This window comes from Oncorhynchus keta, chromosome 29 (genome assembly GCF_023373465.1).
Source record: "Oncorhynchus keta strain PuntledgeMale-10-30-2019 chromosome 29, Oket_V2, whole genome shotgun sequence".
NCBI lineage: Eukaryota > Metazoa > Chordata > Actinopteri > Salmoniformes > Salmonidae > Oncorhynchus > Oncorhynchus keta.
The window spans coordinates 44,263,074-44,284,310 of NC_068449.1; positions in this window are offsets into that span (position 1 = coordinate 44,263,074).

The window sequence follows — 21,237 nt, forward strand, 5'->3', positions numbered from 1 at the left end:
CCCTAAAACGTGATACAAGTGCTATCTACCCTCTGGTTTTTTGGCAACTGGCACTTTTCAACAGGAGCATGCCAGATCGGCATCTCACAGCCCTCGATGAGCCATTGTTTTGGATGCAATCATCAGCATAATATACAGTAAAACATACCATTTCCATACACCATGGCACACCAGGTTGAATTTAAAAGAGGGGTTTCTTTGCCATGATGCCATCAATGGGTTCCCAAATATGAACGGAGCAATGGATGGCACCCACATTGTCATAAAATAACCATTCCAATATGATTTCAACTATTTGAACAGAAAAAACCCTAATCATGGCATAGCATGCCTCAAATGTATTCATAAATAAACACACTATCCCACAGGAATGCATGTGTTCAGGTAAAGGCTATTAGAGGACAACAACACTATACAAGCTCTTCACCCCATGAGAGTAAATACGATCTCTGGGTTTTGTCTCTGTGTAGCAACGCTTCATAATTGTTGAGGTGCTGCATGGGGCTCTGTATTAATTTGTGTGTGCCTGTGTGTGCATGTGTGTGATGCTATGTACTAATGTGTGTGTGTGTGGGTACGTGACTACATGTGTGTGACCTCTATGCTTGTGCTGGCAGCATCAAGGTGTCGTGACAGTCAACTCCCTGCTGTGGAAGCCACTTTGTATTTCTGTCAATTTAACAAAACAACGCTTAGTTTTCTCCCTCCCAGGCTGCGGCAAACAACAACAATATTTCAGAAGAAAATGCCAATAACGTAACATAATATTGGATTGTAGGGAAGACCAGGACAGAACTTGTTTAGCGATGTGTCATTGGCGTTAGAGAAGAGGAACGTTCCTGGAGGAGCTGTAAATATCCCAGGAGCATCAGGGTCAAATCATCTCTGGACTGTTGGTGTTTGTCTGCTGCAAATGAAAAGACGCCCAGTGGCGTGTACTCATGGATACCGAGGGAAGCCAGGCTTCCCCCAAATAAATCATTTGTGTTTCATAAATTTCCTTCATTTGCAAGAGGCTGAATGTATCTCACCAAGAGGCTGAATGTATTTCACCAGAGAAAACATCTGAGCAAACGAAACAGCGGCCCTTTGTCTCAGTATGTGTAGCGTACCTATCTGATGCTGTCTGGTCAAAATGAGTATGACATTATTGCCAAACATAGCGCTGAATGCAAGGGAAGCCAGCTAGCATATGGCCTCCCTTGATAAAATAATAATAAAATAATAGCCAATCAGCATTGAGCTAAACTGAGTGAGCTCAACTGTGAAAGAAACTAAAAGTCAAGTGAAGCCATTTGGGATTTGGCTTAAGACTAGAGGTCGACCGATTAATCGGTATGGCCATTTAATTAGGGCCAATTTCAAGGTTTCATAACAATCGGAAATCGGGGGTTTTGGGCGCCGATTTGCTGTTTTTTTTTCTTCTTTTTTTTTACACCTTTATTTAGTCTTTATTTAATTAGGCAAGTCAGTTAAGAACAAATTCTTTCTTATTTTCAATGACGTTCTAGGAACAGTGGGTTAACTGCCTTGTTCAGGGGCAGAACGACAGATTTTCACCTTGTCAGCTCGGGGGATCCAATCTTGCAACCTTACAGTTAACTAGTCCAACGCAATAACGACCTGCCTCTCTCTCGTTGCACTCCACAAGGAGACTGCCTGTTAAGGCGAATGCAGTAAGCCAAGGTAAGTTTTTAGCTAGCATTAAACTTATCTTATAAAAAACAATCAATCATAATCACTAGTTATCTACACATGGTTGATGATATTACTAGATATTATCTAGCGTGTCCTGCGTTGCATAGAATCTGACTGAGCATACAAGCATACAAGTATCTAAGTATCTAAGTATCTGACTGAGCGGTGGTAGGCAGAAGCAGGCGTGTAAACATTCATTCAAACAGCACTTTCGTGCGTTTTGCCAGCAGCTCTTCGTTCAAGCATTGCGCTGTTTATGACTTCAAGCCTATCAACTCCCGAGATGTGGCTTGTGTAACCGAAGTGAAATGGTTTGCAAGTTAGCGTGTGCTAATTGTCGTTATGTTACTAGTTCGAGCCCAGGGAGGAGCGAGGAGAGGGACGGAAGCTATACTGTTACACTGGCAATACTAAAGTGCCTATAAAAACATCCAATAGTCAAAGGTATATGAAATACAAATGGTATAGAGGGAAATAGTCCTATAATTCCTATAATAACTACAACCTAAAACTTCTTACCTGGGAATATTGAAGACTCATGTTAAAAGGAACGACCAGCTTTCATATGTTCTCATGTTCTTGAGCAAGGAACTGAAACGTTAGCTTTCTTACATGGCACAAATTTTACATGGAATATATTGCACTTTTACTTTCTTATCCAACACTTTGTTTTTGCATTATTTAAACCAAATTGAACATGTTTCATTATTTACTTGAGGCTAAATTGATTTTATTGATGTATTATATTAAGTTAAAATAAGTGTTCATTCAGTATTGTTGTAATTGTCATTATTACAAATACATAATTAAATTGGCCTCTACTATTAAATCGACCTCTATTAAGTCGAACTTTACTGAAGACCAATCACATCAGAAGCCAAATGCCATTGACAGAAAAAAACTTGAATTGTTGCATCTCATTGTGTCGTTGTCCATGTAGCTAGATGTAGTATGCTAATGTTAACTAGCTGGCCTGGCGCAACGTTGCCCATGAAAGAAAGTTAGGCTAGCAAGCAAGAATTTTAGCCAGGTAGCCAAGGAATGAAACGAATGTGTGGTTGAATTTATTCCGCCATGGTGTCTTCTCATTATCTCGGCCTTTAGGCCTATATATGAAGATGTCACGGCATAGGAACTAACAGGTTATAGAGCAAACGACACAATTATCACAGCACATAGGTTGTACTATGGCTGTTTATTTATGGCTTAGCTTCCCTGGTTATTTTACCCATGCACCACCTCCTGAAAGTCGCAGAAGGAGATTGGACCAGAACCTGAGGAGATATCAGCTGTGGATTTACAGTCGTGTAGTATTGTAGCATACATTGGGGGATTCAATCATGAGTTGAAGAGATGCAGTCATCACCCTAGGTATTTTACATTTGGCTCTATTCTCCTGCATTTTGCATTTGGGAAAGAATGTGTTAGGTGACGGTACAGAATGTCACCTTTTATTTGAAGGTATTTTGATGCATAGCGGTTTTACCATTTAGAGATGAAAGCACTTTATGTATCTAGTCCCCTCGTTTGAAGGTGTTATAAGTATTTGTGATCAAGCAAATAACTGCATCGTCATCGTATAGCTAATGAGGCAACTGGCTATTTACGTGAGTGTGTTTATGCTCAAACTGAGCTCACAATACCTCTGAGAAGCTAAATCATTTTGACTAAGGCGTTCTCATTATCATGACTGGTAATGAGTGTACCTTAGCTGCAGTGTAAAGCTACTGTGGCAAGAAGAAATCAGATACAGCATTTACACAACAGCAAAATCATAACAAACTGCCTAGCTCACCAATTGTACACCTGGAGACGCACTAGTAGGTTCCTCTGTACAAAACAGGCAACACCCACTCTGGGGTTGCAGAGAAGACTGCTATGTTGACTGGAAATAATTGGGCTTGCAATGAACGTCTCCCTCCGCTCTCAAGATATGAATGTATTTCTGTAGGATCTGTGTCTCTCTCCACTCTTCAGATATAGATGTATTGCTATCGGATCTGTGTCCATTTGTAGAACACAGTCTGCAGAATCAGGGGGATAATCTATTTCCTTGCGATTCTACGCCCAGGGAGACATATTTACAGCTAATAACATCTGAGCAGCTTTCCAGAGCAGCACTGCTGTTCCTCCTATTGCCAAAGACCTGTCAGCAACACACTGGAACTGGCAGGATGGACAGACATAGAAGCTAGGAAGAGGGAAACACACACAGTCTTGTCTTACTAAACTTGTGGACACACACACACACACACACACACACACACACACACACACACACACACACACACACACACACACACACACACACACACACACACACACACACACACACACACACACACACACACACACACACACACACAGTTAGCTATCTGAAGTGTGTATTTCATGTGACTTTCGCTCTACAGGACACCTCCTCAAATGGTTTCATAATGAACATAAACTCTATTTTTTTCACTTGCACCATCACTCATAACCTTCAGCTGGTGCATTGTGTTTATTTGGGTCCCCATTAGCTTTTGCAGAAGCAGCGGGGGTCCTTCCTGGAGTCCACATAAACACCAAACATGACTAGTAACAAAACACTGATACACAAGGACAGTCACGCAAATGTAAAATACAATGACTTGTTTCATGAACTACACACACCTGAATACCAAATACTGAACTATTTCTAAATGGTTTCTGATATCATCAGGATGATTCTTGTGGCCTGTAAATGGGCGGAGAAGAGCTAAATGAATTTGCGCTGTGCACCTACAGTACAAAATGAACCGTATATTTCACAGAGTCAGTCTTGCTGACCAACCTGCCACAACAATTGGATCAAACAGGCTCTAATCAGTTTAGTAAAGCAATTAGCATGTCGGTCCCCTCAGCGGTCAGAAAGGGCCTGAGTGTGTGTGTGTGTCATTTCTTTCTGGTGCATAACAATAAGCACTTATCCATCTCCTGGGAGGTGTGTGAGCCGGAGTGTGTTTGTGTGTGTGTGTGTGTGTGTGTGTGTGTGTGTGCGCAGTGGCGGTTCTAGCTTGTATGACTCCCAGGCTGAACCTCCCTTCAGCCCCCCCCACTCCCCGCCAACCAAACAAATAAGCACCATTCTGCACTAACTGTCATTTAGAACAACACAAATAAATAATCATATCATTTAAAACTAAATACATCTAAAAAATATATAAACAAAATAATATTTTTTTTTAAACTAACAAAGATAAATAGAAACAAATTAGTGTCGAGCATCAATACATTACCCATCCCCCAACACTGTCAACCAAGAGTCAAGACTAAACCAATTCACCTTGGTGGTGTGGAGACTGGTTTTATATTATTCTTAACGATTTCACACAATCCAGGAAAAAATGTAACAATATGTCTATGAAACTATATATTCACAGTATTATGAATGAATTGTGGGTTACTTGGTAGCATTTCGTAGTGTGTCTGATTTGACTAATTGCATTAGTACTATATAAAGTTAGAGGTACTCTATTTGATAGATTCCCCCGCTCCCCCTACCTCAGGCTTCCAGTGGGGAGACCTGAGGTCAACTTACCCACGCCCACCTCCCCATCTCGTACTTCTGAGTGGGAGACATTCCCAGGCAGTAGCCTGCCTAGCTCACAAACTAGAATCAGGGCGCCCACTCCGACAAGGTTAATTGACCCACAGTCCCACACGGTGACATGATCTCATTGGCGTGATGTGCAAACGAGCGATAGAAAACCGATCGCGCAAATGTCACCAATCCAAAATGTTTTGCGCGGGTGCCCCGTGCCGCCCCCGGCAAGATGTCGCCCCGGGCGGCTGCCCATGTCGCCTGAACCTAAATCCGCCACTGCGTGTGTGTGTGTTTATTTCGTGTCGTGTTCCTCTGCTGCCTCAGAGTTGCGTAATAATGAGGTTAGAGTGTAAACACAAGGCAAGGGGAAGAGCGAGATGAGCAGGAAGAGAGAGAAGGGTATGGGTTTCTCTCAAGTCTCACCTTTAAATGTAATTTGTTCTTTTTTTTTACTGGAAACAAAGTGCTGTTAGCACCCCTGTAGAGGCTTCTCTCAAATCTGATAAGTAGCAGCTACTCCTGTTTGGAAAGGACAAAGCTGTTACTCACAAAGTCAATATTTTTCAAATATTGGGAATTCTTCATGTTACTTTACTAGGCCTGCAGGGAAATCATAGGCCTATTTGTCCGTCATACTTTTCCCATCGAGGACTGTATATAAACACAGACAAGCCTCTCTTGTAAAATACATTTTTAATCTCAATCGATTCACCTGAATAAATAAAAGGCAAAAATAATTACACATATTTGAAATAAACAATTTAAAAGTGTTGTCGGTGGTGAGAAGCCTTCTCTCTGACATTGCATATGTTTGCCAGTGCGGTTTGTCCCTATCTATTTTGAGTGGCTCTCAACTTCCCACAGCAGACCACTCTTTCTGGCACAGCGACTCCACACATTCATATCTGACAAATACATCTTATAAATAAAACGGTAAAACTGTAATGACGGACTCAAACTTAGGCATGACTTATGGGCCCGCCTCCACCTCTCATCTGCCACATCTGTCAATCAATCAAACCCCTGCTCTTCGTCCACTCTGTGCTACTCGTCCAGTTGTCATTTGGCTCCATCCATTCTTCAGCAGCTGTCTATCATTCATCATGATGGATGAACTGATTAACAATGATGCTATCCCTCTTCACGGCATACTGCCCACTATACCTCTCACTGGCCCTGTTTGTATTGTGTGCTATGCTAGCTTCTGCTGTACATAGTGTGCTATTGTTCATTGCTACTTAGCCTACCGCCTGGCTGTTGATAGCTATGTTTAGCCTGGTACAGGGCATAGCCATTACCTATTACTGCTTATGCACATGCACCACTATTGTTAGCATGGCACAAATAGCTAGCTCTGTTATTACATTGTCATTGTATAGCACTGCTACTGCTACTGCTATTAGGTGTAATATATATGGTCTTGTCTTCTCTTGAAGACAACCACTATCACTTTCACCATTACCCCTTCTTGTTTGCCTTGTCTGTCTGTTTGGTCTGTGGTAATAAAGTGTGAATTCTAACATCCGTGTTCTCTGCTGGTCATTTCCATCCTCTTACACGTAAACTGACACCTCTTTCGGAGACCACCAGAAGGTGGAGCTCTTTTTCACAACTGATGGATCAGTTTCGTGCAAGGCCACATTTGTTTTGTACACTGATTAGAGGACCAGTACATATGTTTCTATCACAGGGCAGCATTATCAGCTGTGTTACAACACATTGGCTTTGACTGTTTCCCCGCTTTGTTCCAACATCCAAGCAACATCAAGATGAACCATTTGACCATTCTCCACCGTTTATCTACACCACTCATTTCAACTCTTATTTGTCTCTCTCATAATGGACCCGTGGGGACTCAGGTGGCAGGCAGCGCGGGTAAATGTATCTCTTTCTCCCTTTCTCTCTTTTTCTGTCTTTAAACGAGTGAGATGGAATCCTAGGTCTACTGTGAGCTCTTCTCACGATCCTATGAGGGCCAGACTGAGTATATGGGGTTTGCTTGAAGAACCCCTCTCCTCTCCTCTCCCCTCATATAGGTAATGAATGACGGGTGATGTGGTTAAACATGAGAGCCAGACCTGTTGAGTTGCCTAATGGGGTGCGGTGGTAAAACACGAGAACCAGACATTCTCTGGCACCAACACAGAGGCCAAGTGTTTCTCCCGAGACAGCCGCCATCCGTCAGGCTGTGTGAAGAAATGTGGAAGAGGAAGAGCCAGAAATCAGTGGTAGAGCGCATACAGGGGAAGAGGGGATGGGGAGAGACTTCGGTTATGTGATCTATCATCACCACCAGAAGAGAGGTGTGTGTGTCTTACTGGGGCAGAGGATATGAAATATTTATAATATAAAACAGCACTCAATAGAAACAAGTACTGATTCTTGGATCCCCTTGAATGGAGGCACTCCGTTCCGAGTGAAGAGTACAATTACACCTTTTTACTACAAGAAAAAAGGTTTTCCACATGGAATGATGAGGAGGACAAGTGAAAATCTCTGGTGAAAACTGCTATTACTTCTGGCTTAATTGCAGGCTTCTGGAGCCTTTTTGCTGGCGGTACAGTGGGGCAAAAAAGTATTTAGTCAGCCACCAATTGTGCAAGTTCTCCCACTTACAAAGATGAGAGAGGCCTGTAATTTTCATCATAGGTACACTTCAACTATGACAGACAAAATGATAAAAAAAATCCTGAAAATCACATTGTAGGATTTTTTATGAATTTATTTGCAAATTATGGTGGAAAATAACTATTTGGTCACCTACAAACAAGCAAGAAATCTGGCTCTCACAGACCTGTAAGTTCTTCTTTAAGAGGCTCCTCTGTCCTCCACTTGTTATCAGTATAAAAGACACCTGTCCACAACCTCAAACAGTCACACTCCAAACTTCACTATGGCCAAGACCAAAGAGCTGTCAAAGGACACCAGAAACAAAATTGTAGACCTGCACCAGGCTGGGAAGACTGAATCTGCAATAGGTAAGCAGCTTGGTTTGAAGAAATCAACTGTGGGAGCAATTATTAGGTAATAGGAAGACATACAAGACCACTGATAATCTCCCTCGATCTGGTGCTCCATGCAAGATCTCACCCCGTGGGGTCAAAATGATCACAAGAACGGTAAGCAAAAATCCCAGAACCACACGGGGGGACCTAGTGAATGACTTGCAGAGAGCTGGGACCAAAGTAACAAAGCCTGCCATCAGTAACACACCACGTTGCCAGGGACTCAAATCCTGCAGTGCCAGACGTGTCCCCCTGCTTAAGCCAGTACATGTCCAGGCCCGTCTGAAGTTTGCTAGAGAGCATTCAGATGAAACCAAAATATAACTTTTTGGTAAAAACTCAACTCGTCGTGTTTGGAGGACAAAGAATGCTGAGTTGCATCCAAAGAACACCATACATACTGTGAAGCATGGGGGTGGAAACATCATGCTTGGGGAAGTTTTTCTGCAAAGGGACCAGGACGACTGATCCGTGTAAAGGAAAGAATGAATGGGGCCATGTATCGTGAGATTTTGAGTGAAAACCTCCTTCCATCAGCAACGGCTTTGAAGATGAAACGTGGCTGGGTCTTTCAGCATGACAATGATCCCAAACACACCGCCCGGGCATGAAGGAGTGGCTTCGTAAGAAGCATTTCAAGGTCCTGGAGTGGTCTAGCCACTCTCCAGATCTCAACCCCATAGAAAATCTTTGGAGGGAGTTGAAAGTTCATGTTGCCCTGCAACAGCCCCAAAACATCACTGCTCTAGAGGAGATCTGCATGGAGGAATGGGCCAAAATATCAGCAACAGTGTGTGAAAACCTTGTGAAGACTTATAGAAAACGTTTGACCTCTGTCATTGCCAACAAAGGGTATATAACAAAGTATTGAGATAAACTTTTGTTATTGACCAAATACTTATTTTCCACCAGAATTTGCAAATAAATTCATAAAAAATCATACAATGTGATTTTCAGGTTTTCTTTTCTCTCATTTTGTTTGTCATAGTTGAAGTGTACCTATGATGAAAATTACAGGCCTCTCTCATCTTTTTAAGTGGGAGAACTTGCACAATTGGTGGCTGACTAAATACTTTTTTTGCCCAACTGTATATGGTGCTACTCCTCCAAGGAAGAGCAAAGTCTAATGGTGTGTCCCAATTTTGGTATCTCATCTCTATACAGTGCATTACTTTTGACCAGAGCCCAATGGACCAAGGTCAAAAGTTGTACACTATATAAAGTAGGGACCAGTGCCATTTGAGAGAGGTTACTCAGAGTAGGAAATATAGAGGACAAAATAATAGTGTGATTACTGTCAAAGTAGAACAACAGCTAACTGTAATGAATGATTGAATTCTAAGATGCAGAATATAGACATGTGATATAGACAATTCCTGACAGAGAATGAAACATATGTGAGATTCATTCCTTATTGCCGGAATATTTCATGAAACCAAGCTGTCCCTATCGATCCCAATTCCTCAAGGTACTGTTTGAGAAATCAGTGTGATTTCTTATTTGAATGAGTGCCACTTACAGAGTACAATTAGCATTCAGGATCGTGGTGGACATACAGTGCTTGTAAGTTTGCTCATATTCAACAAAACAATTATTGACAGGGTTCCAACTTTGATATTAAAAATCAACATGACCAATCGGAACACTGCTCATTTGGGGGTCATGTTCATTAGGGATATAGAGTTTTGAAACAGAGTGAAACAGGAAGGTATTACCTCAACTCAGCTTTTGATTATTTTTTTGCTTTAATGTTTTGCTATAGTGTGCCTTAATCAACGATACAAGCAGTATAGGGCAGTCACATTTTCCTCCAAAACACAGAACTCAACCATAGCATCACACCTGGCACCAACTGACCTACTATACTCCCTGATTCAGATCAGAACTCAACGTGGCACAACATTAGAAACTAGTATCCACTTTATTAACTGACTTCAGATCAGACAAAACTCAACTTGGCCCCATTATAAACCAGATTCTCCAGTATATTCCCTGACTTCAGATCAGCACTCAAATAAGGCCCCACATTAGAACCCAGAGTCCCCTACAGAGCTGATGAAATGGGAATGAAATGAGAATATCTCCTTAATTATCGCAGAGGCATCATCTCCCCATCAGCAGATCCATATTAGGGTCATTATCGATCTACACAGTCAGTGTCTCTGGAACCCAAATCTGCAACTCCAGCTTTAAAGGGGAATTTCAATCTGCATCTGCCAAGGGATATAGTCATTACTATAAGTTGTTTAATCATAAACATCACAGTTATCCAACCCACAAGCTGGAACTAGCACATTTTCATTTCATTTCCATCATAACTTCTGTACACTCCTAACCTGGACCAGCGATCAATAAATCCATTCTACTTTTAATCAGACGGTGCGGGAAAACGGCAAGGTCAGTTGCGCAGAGTTAAATGCCTGTACGGTGTCCATTTTAGGATACCCTACTTCCTCTGACATAATGCCTATGACATACTTCCTATGACATATTGCATATGAAATGGTTACTCAGCCTTTTGCTAACATATTCAATTGTGCCCACAGGCGTATAGTGGATAGTAAAAGTTGAACCTGTTGTGCCTGCACGTACTTAGCTAATATTTTGCGATTCGATCAACGTGAGCATTTCTTATGAGTTAAAGTTGGTATCTCTGGCCAAACCAGCTTACATACTAAGTGTATTTTGTTTGCAATATTCACGTAACCCTTCCCTGAAAAGGAACTTTTAGAATAACTAGCAAAACCAGTTGCTCCAATGTTTAGGATACGATTGCTATACAATCCAATAAGAAACTATTTTAGGTACAATTTCTTATATTGTGTCCTTATCCTATCCTTACATCCCAAGCCTACACTCTGTTCATTGCAGGCGAATATAACACAAGAAATGTAGGCAATATTTAATGCTGATAATGTGGAGAAATAGGTAGGTGCTGTACAACAAAGAACACAATATATTTGAGTTACTCATCTGTTTTGTATAAACTTTCAAACAGATACTGTCCGTCAGTGTTTTGGGCTAGATGCAAAGCTGAACAAACCATGTTCTCTGAGTGAGGCAAGTTTAGACAAGGAACTTCAACTTTCACTAACAATGGCTTAAATTTCAACTAATTGAAGTACAATTGAATGGGATTTCGATCTGAAACAAAAATGGGGGGGAAAAAAACAAGGGCGAGATGCAAAAAATGTTCTTAATTTCATCCACGCTCGAATGAATAAGAATAAGTGCAAAGTGCTAAAAAGAGCTCAACCGAAAAAGTAGCATACTTTTCGGATTTCACACCTTCCTCAGTGCTCTACAAACAAATGAAGTGGAGATACATTTCTCCCACGCACTGGCCACTCTTCATTTTAGCCTGAGTGCTGACCCTCATACTGGCTTTCCAAACAAATTGAAGTAGACACATGTTCTGTTTCTATCTTAAGCTTTTGTTGAATTAGAGTATTATTGTTTTTTTTTTTATCTCAATAGTTTAATCACACGTTAAATAATGTTTTCCTCTGAATAGGTATGATATTGCATTGAATTAGAAATGGATTTCAATCCATCTGTTTCACTGTAGGCACTGAACAGAAAGTAGAAATCCTATACAAAATCAACCATCCCAATGAGTTCCTTTAAACACATTAAACATCACACTGACAAATGCCCAAGCCATTGTTGTTCAACCTTATTAGCCCCTTGGTTTGTTTCCAGGGGTTTCCAGGGGTGACACCCCTGGAGATAGATGACTGGGAGATAGAAGCACATTTGTTACAAGAACCTGTTTTTAGCAATGAAATGGCGATAGCCCTCAATGCTGTCACAGAAGCAATAGGATTTTAAACATAGGATTGCCCTCTTTCCGTCTCTGTTTGCCTGTCTCATACAGCCAAACCTCCCATGGTCACCCTGGCCTTCTCTATCTCTATCGTAGAGGGCTTCACCTTCCACAGATTTAATGCACTCTGCTGCCATCGTGGAAATATCCTCATGTGTCTGTTGCGGAAAATTATCATCACATGGGGTACATTCATGTAGGATTGATCTATTTGTATTTGTTTAAAACATGACATTAAACAACACACCGCTAGGTGGCATACAACTAATATGTAAGCACAAGTGGCTAGAATGGTTATACAGTGCCTTGCGAAAGTATTCGGCCCCATTGAACTTTGCGACCTTTTGCCACATTTCAGGCTTCAAACATAAAGATATAAAACTGTATTTTTTTGTGAAGAATCAACAACAAGTGGGACACAATCATGAAGTGGAACGACATTTATTGGATATTTCAAACTTTTTTAACAAATCAAAAACTGAAAAATTGGGCGTGCAAAATTATTCAGCCCCCTTAAGTTAATACTTTGTAGCGCCACCTTTTGCTGCGATTACAGCTGTAAGTCACTTGGGGTATGTCTCTATCAGTTTTGCACATCGAGAGACTGACATTTTTTTCCCATTCCTCCTTGCAAAACAGCTCGAGCTCAGTGAGGTTGGATGGAGAGCATTTGTGAACAGGAGTTTTCAGTTATTTCCACAGATTCTCGATTGGATTCAGGTCTGGACTTTGACTTGGCCATTCTAACACCTGGATATGTTTATTTTTGAACCATTCCATTGTAGATTTTGCTTTATGCTTTGGATCATTGTCTTGTTGGAAGACGAATCTCCGTCCCAGTCTCAGGTCTTTTGCAGACTCCATCAGGTTTTCTTCCAGAATGGTCCTGTATTTGGCTCCATCCATCTTCCCATCAATTTTAACCATCTTCCCTGTCCCTGCTGAAGAAAAGCAGGCCCAAACCATGATGCTGCCACCACCATGTTTGACAGTGGGGATGGTGTGTTCAGGGTGTTGCTTTTACGCCAAACATAACATTTTGCATTGTTGCCAAAAAGTTCAATTTTGGTTTCATCTGACCAGAGCACCTTCTTCCACATGTTTGGTGTGTCTCCCAGGTGGCTTGTGGCAAACTTTAAACTACACTTTTTATGGATATCTTTAAGAAATGGCTTTCTTCTTGCCACTCTTCCATAAAGGCCAGATTTGTGCAATATACGGCTGATTGTTGTCCTATGGACAGAGTCTCCCACCTCAGCTGTAGATCTCTGACAGTTCATCCTGAGTGATCATGGGCCTCTTGGCTGCATCTCTGATCAGTCTTCTCCTTGTATGAGCTGAAAGTTTAGAAGGACGGCCAGTTCTTGGTAGATTTGCAGTGGTCTGATACTCCTTCCATTTCAATATTATCGCTTGCACAGTGCTCCTTGGGATGTTTAAAGCTTGGGAAATCTTTTTTGTATCCAAATCAGGCTTTATACTTCTTCACAACAGTATCTCGGACCTGCCTGGTGTGTTCCTTGTTCTTCATGATGGTCTCTGTGCTTTTAACGGACCTCTGAGACTATCACAGTGCAGGTGCATTTATACGGAGACTTGATTACACACAGGTGGATTGTATTTATCATCATTAGTCATTTAGGTCAACATTGGATCATTCAGAGATCCTCACTGAACTTCTGTAGAGAGTTTGCTGCAGTGAAAGTAAAGGGGCTGAATAATTTTGCACGCCCAATTTTTCAGTTTTTGATTTGTTAAAAAAGTTTGAAATATCCAATAAATGTCGTTCCACTTCATGATTGTGTCCCACTTGTTGTTGATTCTTCACAAAAAAATACAGTTTTATATCTTTATGTTTGAAGCCTGAAATGTGGCAAAAGGTCGCAAAGTTCAAGGGGGCCGAATACTTTCGCACGGCACTGTATATCAATATTTTAACATATTCTAATGAGACCACGTCGCAGAGGCCATGTTGGTCCACAAGGCCTTTTGTTCTCAGCGCCAGATCAAACACTGGATGTGACCTTGGGTCCAGATAACAGTCGGTTGAACTCAGATAAGCTCAGCGTGTTGGCTAATTCATTTAATTCAAGCTGATGAACACTTTGGGACTTCGACGCCCAAACTCCCTCTTGCAGGAAATCAATCGGTTTGTTATGGAAAGCTTTGTTTTGCCACATAATACCTGATTTGAAACCAAAGCGGAATTACCAACGCAGCCAAGTTTCCGAGATAAAACGATCCACCTTTGTCATAATCTATGAATAGTCAATGACACCCAGGAGATGGAGGAGCTCATTTGAATTACAAACATGGAGGTCGAATGACATTATTTGGGACGAGGCAAAACTGAATGCTTTTTGCACGTGGGCGCACACTGTGAAAGGCAATGAAATGAAGATTTAAAAAAAGTTATAATATGTGTTTGGGCTGATCGTCAGCGTGGGTCACCTGGAAACTTTTGGCAAGCAGCCATTTTGTGGAAAGCGATGGCTTCGTCTCTCTGTGTTAATGAACCTGGAGACAACTGAACAAATGGAAATGTTTTGACCCAACTTGGTGAGGTTTTAGTCAAGTTCACTGACATTTCTCCAACCGGGTAAGACACTTTAACTCTTATGTGGCTAACTAGGTTCTGTGGCCAAGGTAGACATACTGATAATCTCCTCCAAAGGGGATGTTCACTGTGAATACAATCACGTTAGTAGAGGAGTCCATTCAGATAATGAAATAACTTGTTGCTATTATAGCCGTTTAACTTCCATTAGTGAGCTGTTCACTTATCGTCTCGTATTACAGCGTCAAAAGTTATACAGCGTTAAAAGAGATAACATGGAGTCTCCATTGTTTCCTATTCAGCTCATAAACCAACCAACAAACGACAACCGACGGTGCCTCTACGTCTAGACTTAAGATGACAGTGGCATTAGACAACGGCTATTTCAACCATGAGATGAGGACAAATGAACCAAAATACAGTGAAAGCGAATCCAGATACACGCTCAGTAAGATTAATAGTCATGATCGGAAAAGATAGGGGGAAAATGACCCACACAGCAGTATTTATTTCTTGCAATTGAAAGATGGAGCCATGGAAAGGGCATGGTCATTTTGTTTAATATTAAAAGGATGAGGTTCAATTAATGACTTGTTGATTGCTGGGAGCCCCGAAGCGGTGCTCCAGTGGTCCTGATTTATGGTCAACGGCTGCTAGCACTTTGACAGATGACTTTCTCCTCCACGAGTGTGCTATCCTGTTAATTCTGACTGTGATTTTCGAGAGTAAAGATTCCAATTAGACTACTTGTACGAAGAACGTCAGTGCTGGCATGAATATTGAAAAAGGCACAAACTGGAAACTTAGAACATTCTCGTCACCATACTACTGTTTCTAGTAAAAATAAAAAAGTTTTTTTTTAAATGCCACCTGTTTATAAAACATCATGAATGTACTAAAAGCTACAGTCTGTGATTCGAAAAACAACTAAAAGGTCACCCAACGTTTGTTTTTAAATTGGATGTACCAATCCCAGACTGTCACTTTAAAGTGCCTAATAGTGCATTATGTGACTTCCTACAAGCATTCAGCTCAGAGGCTCTTTTTTAGCGGGCTTTTTAAATGCCTAAAGGCTATACCATTTTGATTTGATTAGGAACACCATTAGCTGACGCCAATGGCGACAGCTCGTCTTGCGTTCCTAAAGTGTTACACACACAAGTGATAATACGCGTAATAAAACAGCCCATTGCTCCTCGTAAGAAATGTATACGTTTAAATATCTATTAAGTATATAAACAGGTGACTCATAAATAGTGTCTGGGTGTCATTGGCTGTTTTACACAGTGTAGCCTAATGTTGTCAGGAGTGAATTTTAAACGGTAAATTCTTCAATATTCAAACCAAACTCCAAATGTAAGTGACAATTCAGCGGGTACACCCGAAATAGGTCACAGAAGCACCTTGCACTTTTCTTTCAACAATTATCTAAATCACTGTGAAAAGGCATCAAAGGTATCATGGATTATCCTGATCGAGCTCCTTGTTTATCACCCTATTGAAGTCTCACTGTCAGCTTTCTCACACCGTATTACAGTAGCTGTGTTTGGGCCAAGGGCTTTTCACTTTTTCTTTCCTTACTCGACTTTCTCCTCTTTTATGATGAGTGGATTATGGGGAAGGCTGAGTGCGGTCCGGGGCTGAAGTAGAGACCTGCTGATTTATGCCCAAGAGGGTCATTTGTTACAGGGATATTCACCCAGTGGAGAGCTGCTAGGGACATCGCTACTGCACTTCACTAGGCTGACTCATAGCCACTGCTGACTGCTGTCGCTGTAGAGATCCACAGAACCCTTCAGAGGGATATAGTGGAGTACATTCTGGGTCACTGTACATAGGGCTTTCATTTTAAAGGATTCTGTTTACCTGGTTTACCTATGCAAAGTAGGCCCCAGATGTGATAGTACACTTCGGTATATATTTAGAGACTTTTACAGGCTTTACAAATTCAAAATGTGTTGAGCTGTGTTGCCGGTCGCTATTAGGAAAGACGATTGCTTGCTGTTTGTTTGAGTTCAGGTCACGGTGTGTTCAAACTCTTCGACACTTAAGACAGTAGGACTCAGAGGAAAGGTCAAGTTCCCTCCTGGTAGTCAACATTCTGCATTTGTGTCTACATATTTCATCAGTCTGTCAAATCTTACATTAACCTGTGGGCCGGCCTTTTCAGAATACTCCTCAATTCGTTTTTAAACGTGCTTGAAACCTAGCGACAGCATGGTAAGAGCAGATGAATATGTACACCCTCAGCGTTTTCTAACTACCCTCCCCTCAGGCAATTTTCCATGTCATAATTGTGTAAACTGTAATGCAATTATTAAGGGAGGTTTCTTTCTTCACCTCCATACGGGAAAGAAAATGTATATCAGGGGTAGAATATCTTGTAAAACAAAATGTGTGGTCTATGTACTGAAGTGTCCATGTGGCTATTATTATGTTGGGAAGCCTAGGAGAGAATTTAAAGGCTGTATTACAGAGCACAAGAGCAACATCAGAAATGGTGACGAGAAGTCTCCTGTAGCCAGACGCTTTAATGGAGCGGGACATGATGTGTGCCAACAGATTCCAGGGCTTCGAAAATTATACGGCCATCAGAGAGAGGAGGTGATAGAGGAACAACTGTTGTTACAAAGAGAGGCATATTACATCCATGCCTTACAAACAGAGAGCCCGAGAGGCATTAATTAAGAACTTCTGTTTAGGATGCTTTCTGTGAGCAACAGATTTGCAATTCATTGTTTTTTCTTCTTCTAGTGGAGAACAGTAGAAAATGTCTGTAAATAATGAATGCAAATAATGATTTTGAAAAAATTAAAAAGAAAGAAACAGTGCCACATTGTGACGTTGTTTATACATATTGGTGAATGCCTTCTGTTTTCTTCTTATGGCTGCAGGGGCAGTATTGAGTAGCTTGGATTAAAGGTGCCCAGAGGTGCCCGGAGTAAATGGCCTGCTCTTCAGTCCCAGTTGCTAATATATGCATATCATTATTAGTATGGGATAGAAAACACTCTGAAGTTTCTAAAACTGTTTGAATGATGTCTGTGAGTATAACAGAACTCATATGGCATGCAAAAACCTGAGAAGAAATCCAAACAGGAAGTGGGAAATCTGAGGTTGGTCGATTTTCAACCCAGCCCCTACTTGAATACACAGTGGGATATTGATTGATATGTTGCACTTCCTAAGGCTTCCACTAGACTAAACTTGAATGAGGCTTCGACTGTATTGTGGGACCGGATGAGAGCTCTTTGAGTCAGTGGTCTGGCAGAGAGCCAGGTCCTGGTCACGCGCATTTCACATGATAGCGACCTGCTTTCCATGGTATTTCTACAGACAATGGAATTCTCCGGTTGGAACGTTATTGAAGATTTATGATAACAACATCCTAAAGATTGATTCTATACTTAGTTTGACAAGTTTCTTCGACCTGTAATATAACTTTTTGAAGTTTTCGTCCGATGTTCGGCTGGACCTGCAGGAGCATTTGGATTTGTGTACTTAGCGCGCTATCAAAATTAGCTACTTGGATATAAATAATGGACATTATCGAACAAAACAAACATTTATTGTGGAAATAGGATTCCTGTGAGTGCATTCTGATGAAGATCATCACAGGTAAGGGAATATTTATAATGTTATTTCTGATTTCTGTTGACTTCAACATGGCAGATTATTTTTTTTAATTTTCTGAGCGCCGTCTCAGATTGTTGCATGGTTTGCTTTTTCCGTATAGTTGTTTTGAAATCTGACACAGCCATTGCATTGTAAGGGTTTTCTTCTGGTGAAAGAGAGGCCGAAGGGAAGCTCGGGTCCGAGGGGAAGCTCTGGAGTGAGAGGAAGCTCAGGAGTGAGAGGAAGCTCAGGAGTGAGAGGAAGCTCAGGAGTGAGAGGAAGCTCAGGCAGGTTGATAGATCTACCAGATCCTGGCTGGCTGGTGGTTCCGGCAGATCCTGGCCGACTGGCAGATCCTGGCTGACTGGCGGATCCTGGCTGACTAGCGGATCTGGCAGATCCTGGCTGACTGGCACTTCTGACAGATCCTGGCTGACTGGCAGATCCTGACCGACTGGCAGATCCTGGCCGACTGGCAGTTCTGGCGGATCCTGGCTGACTGGCGGATCCTGACTGACTGGCAGTTCTGGCGGATCCTGGCTGACTGGTAGTTCTGGCAGATCCTGGCTGACTGGCGGATCCTGGCAGACTGGCAGATCCTGGCAGACTGGCGGATCCTGGCTGACTGGCGGATCCTGGCTGAATGGCGGATCTAGCTGATCCTGGCTGACTGGCAGATCCTGGCCGACTGGCGGATCCTGGCTGACTGGCAGATCCTGGCCGACTGGCGGATCCTGGCTGACTGGCAGATCCTGGCCGACTGGCAGATCCTGGCCGACTGGCGGATCCTGGCTGACTGGCAGATCCTGGCTGACTGGCAGATCCTGGCCGACTGGCAGATCCTTGCCGACTGGCAGATCCTGGCCGACTGGCAGTTCTGGTAGATCCTGGCAGACTGGCGGATCCTGGCAGTTCTGGCAGATACTGGCAGACTGGCGGATCCTGGCAGACTGGCGGATCCTGGCTGACTGGCAGATCCTGGCCGACTGGCAGTTCTGGCAGATCCTGGCTGACTGGCACTTCTGGCGGATCCTGGCTGACTGGTGGATCCTGGCAGACTGGCGGATCCTGGCTGAATGGCGGATCTAACTGATCCTGGCTGACTGGCAGATCCTGGCTGACTGGCAGATCGTGGCCGACTGGCAGATCCTGGCGGATCCTGGCCGACTTGCGGATCCTGGCCGACTGGCAGATCCTGGCTGACTGGCAGATCCTGGCCGACTGGCAGATCCTGGCCGACTGGCAGTTCTGGCGGATCCTGGCTGACTGGTAGTTCTGGCAGATCCTGGCCGACTGGCAGTTCTGGCGGATCCTGGCTGACTGGCGGATCCTGGCAGACTGGTGGATCCTGGCAGACTGGCGGATCCTGGCAGACTGGCGGATCCTGGCAGACGGGCGGATCCTGGCAGACTGGCGGCACTGGCGGATCCTGGCTGACTGGCGGCACTGGCGGCGCTGGGCAGACTGGCGGCACTGGTGGCGCTGGGCAGACTGGCTGCACTGGGCAGACTGGCGGCACTGGCGGCGCTGGGCAGACTGGCGGCACTGGCGGCGCTGGGCAAACTGGCGGCACTGGCGGCGCTGGACAGACTGGTAGCTCAGATGGCGCAGGGCAGACGGGTAGCTCAGACGGCGCTGGGCTGACTGGAGAAAAAGGCTCTGGCAGCGCTGGACTGAGGAGCACTGGTGCCTCTGGAATGAGGGGCTCTGGCGCCTCTGGAATGAGGGGCGGTAGCTCTGACAGCGCCGGACAGGCGGGAGACTCTGGCTGCGCTGGAGAGGAGGACGGCTCCGGCAGCGCTGGACAGGCGGACGCACTGTAGGCCTGATGCGTGGTGCTGGCACTGGTATGCCGTGCATACTATGCCAAACCAACAGCTTTCTTTCTACTCTGTCCAATTCATCCTCCACACTCTCAGACTCAGCACTCTGCTTCGCCGACAGCTTCAATTCCATTCATGGCTCCTTACGGTAAACAGGGGGAGTTGGCTCTGACTCTGCCACACTCTCCCTGTGCCGCCCCCCAATACATTTTTGGGGGTGCCTCTCGGGCTTCCAGCCGCTCTGCCGTGCTAGCTCCTCATAATGCCGCCTCTCTGCTTTCGCTGCCTCCAGCTCGGCTTTGGGGCGGAAATATTCCCCTGGGCTTTTCCGTCAAGGATCTCCTCCCAAGTCCATTTATTCAAATAGTGCAGCCTCTCCCACTGCTGCTGCTGCCTCTGTTGCTTCTCCTGCTGCTGCTGTTGCTGCTGCCTCTGTTTACCACGCCACTTGGTCCTTGGTTGGTGTGTGATTCTGTAAGGGTTTTCTTCTGGTGAAAGAGAGGCGGACCAAAATGCAGCGTGGTGGTTATTCATGTTTTTAATAAAGACGACTATACATGAGCAGACTATACAAAACAAGAAAAGTGAAAACCTAAACAGTCCTATCTGGTGCAAACACAGAGACAGGAACAATCACCCACAAAACCCAACACAAAACAGGCTACCTAAATATGGTTCCCAATCAGAGACAATGACTAACACCTGCCTCTGATTGAGAACCATATCAGGCCAAACATAGAAATAGACAAACCAGACACACAACATAGAATGCCCACCCAGCTCACGTCCTGACCAACACTAAAACAAGGAAAACACATACGAACGATGGACAGAACGTGACATGCATTAAGGAGAGGTATATCTATATTTCCATGTCTAACAATTGTATTTATCAACATTTATAATGGAGTATTTCTGTAAAATGATGTGGATCTCTGCAATATCACTGGATGTTTTTGGAACTAGTGAAGGTAACGCGCCAATGTATACTGAGATTTTTTAAATATAAATATGAACTTTATCAAACAAAACATATATTTATTGTGTAACATGAAGTCCTATGAGTGTCATCTGATGAAGATCATAAAAGGTTAGTGATTAATGTTCTCTATTTGTGCCTCCTCTCTTTGGCTGGAAAAATGGCAGAA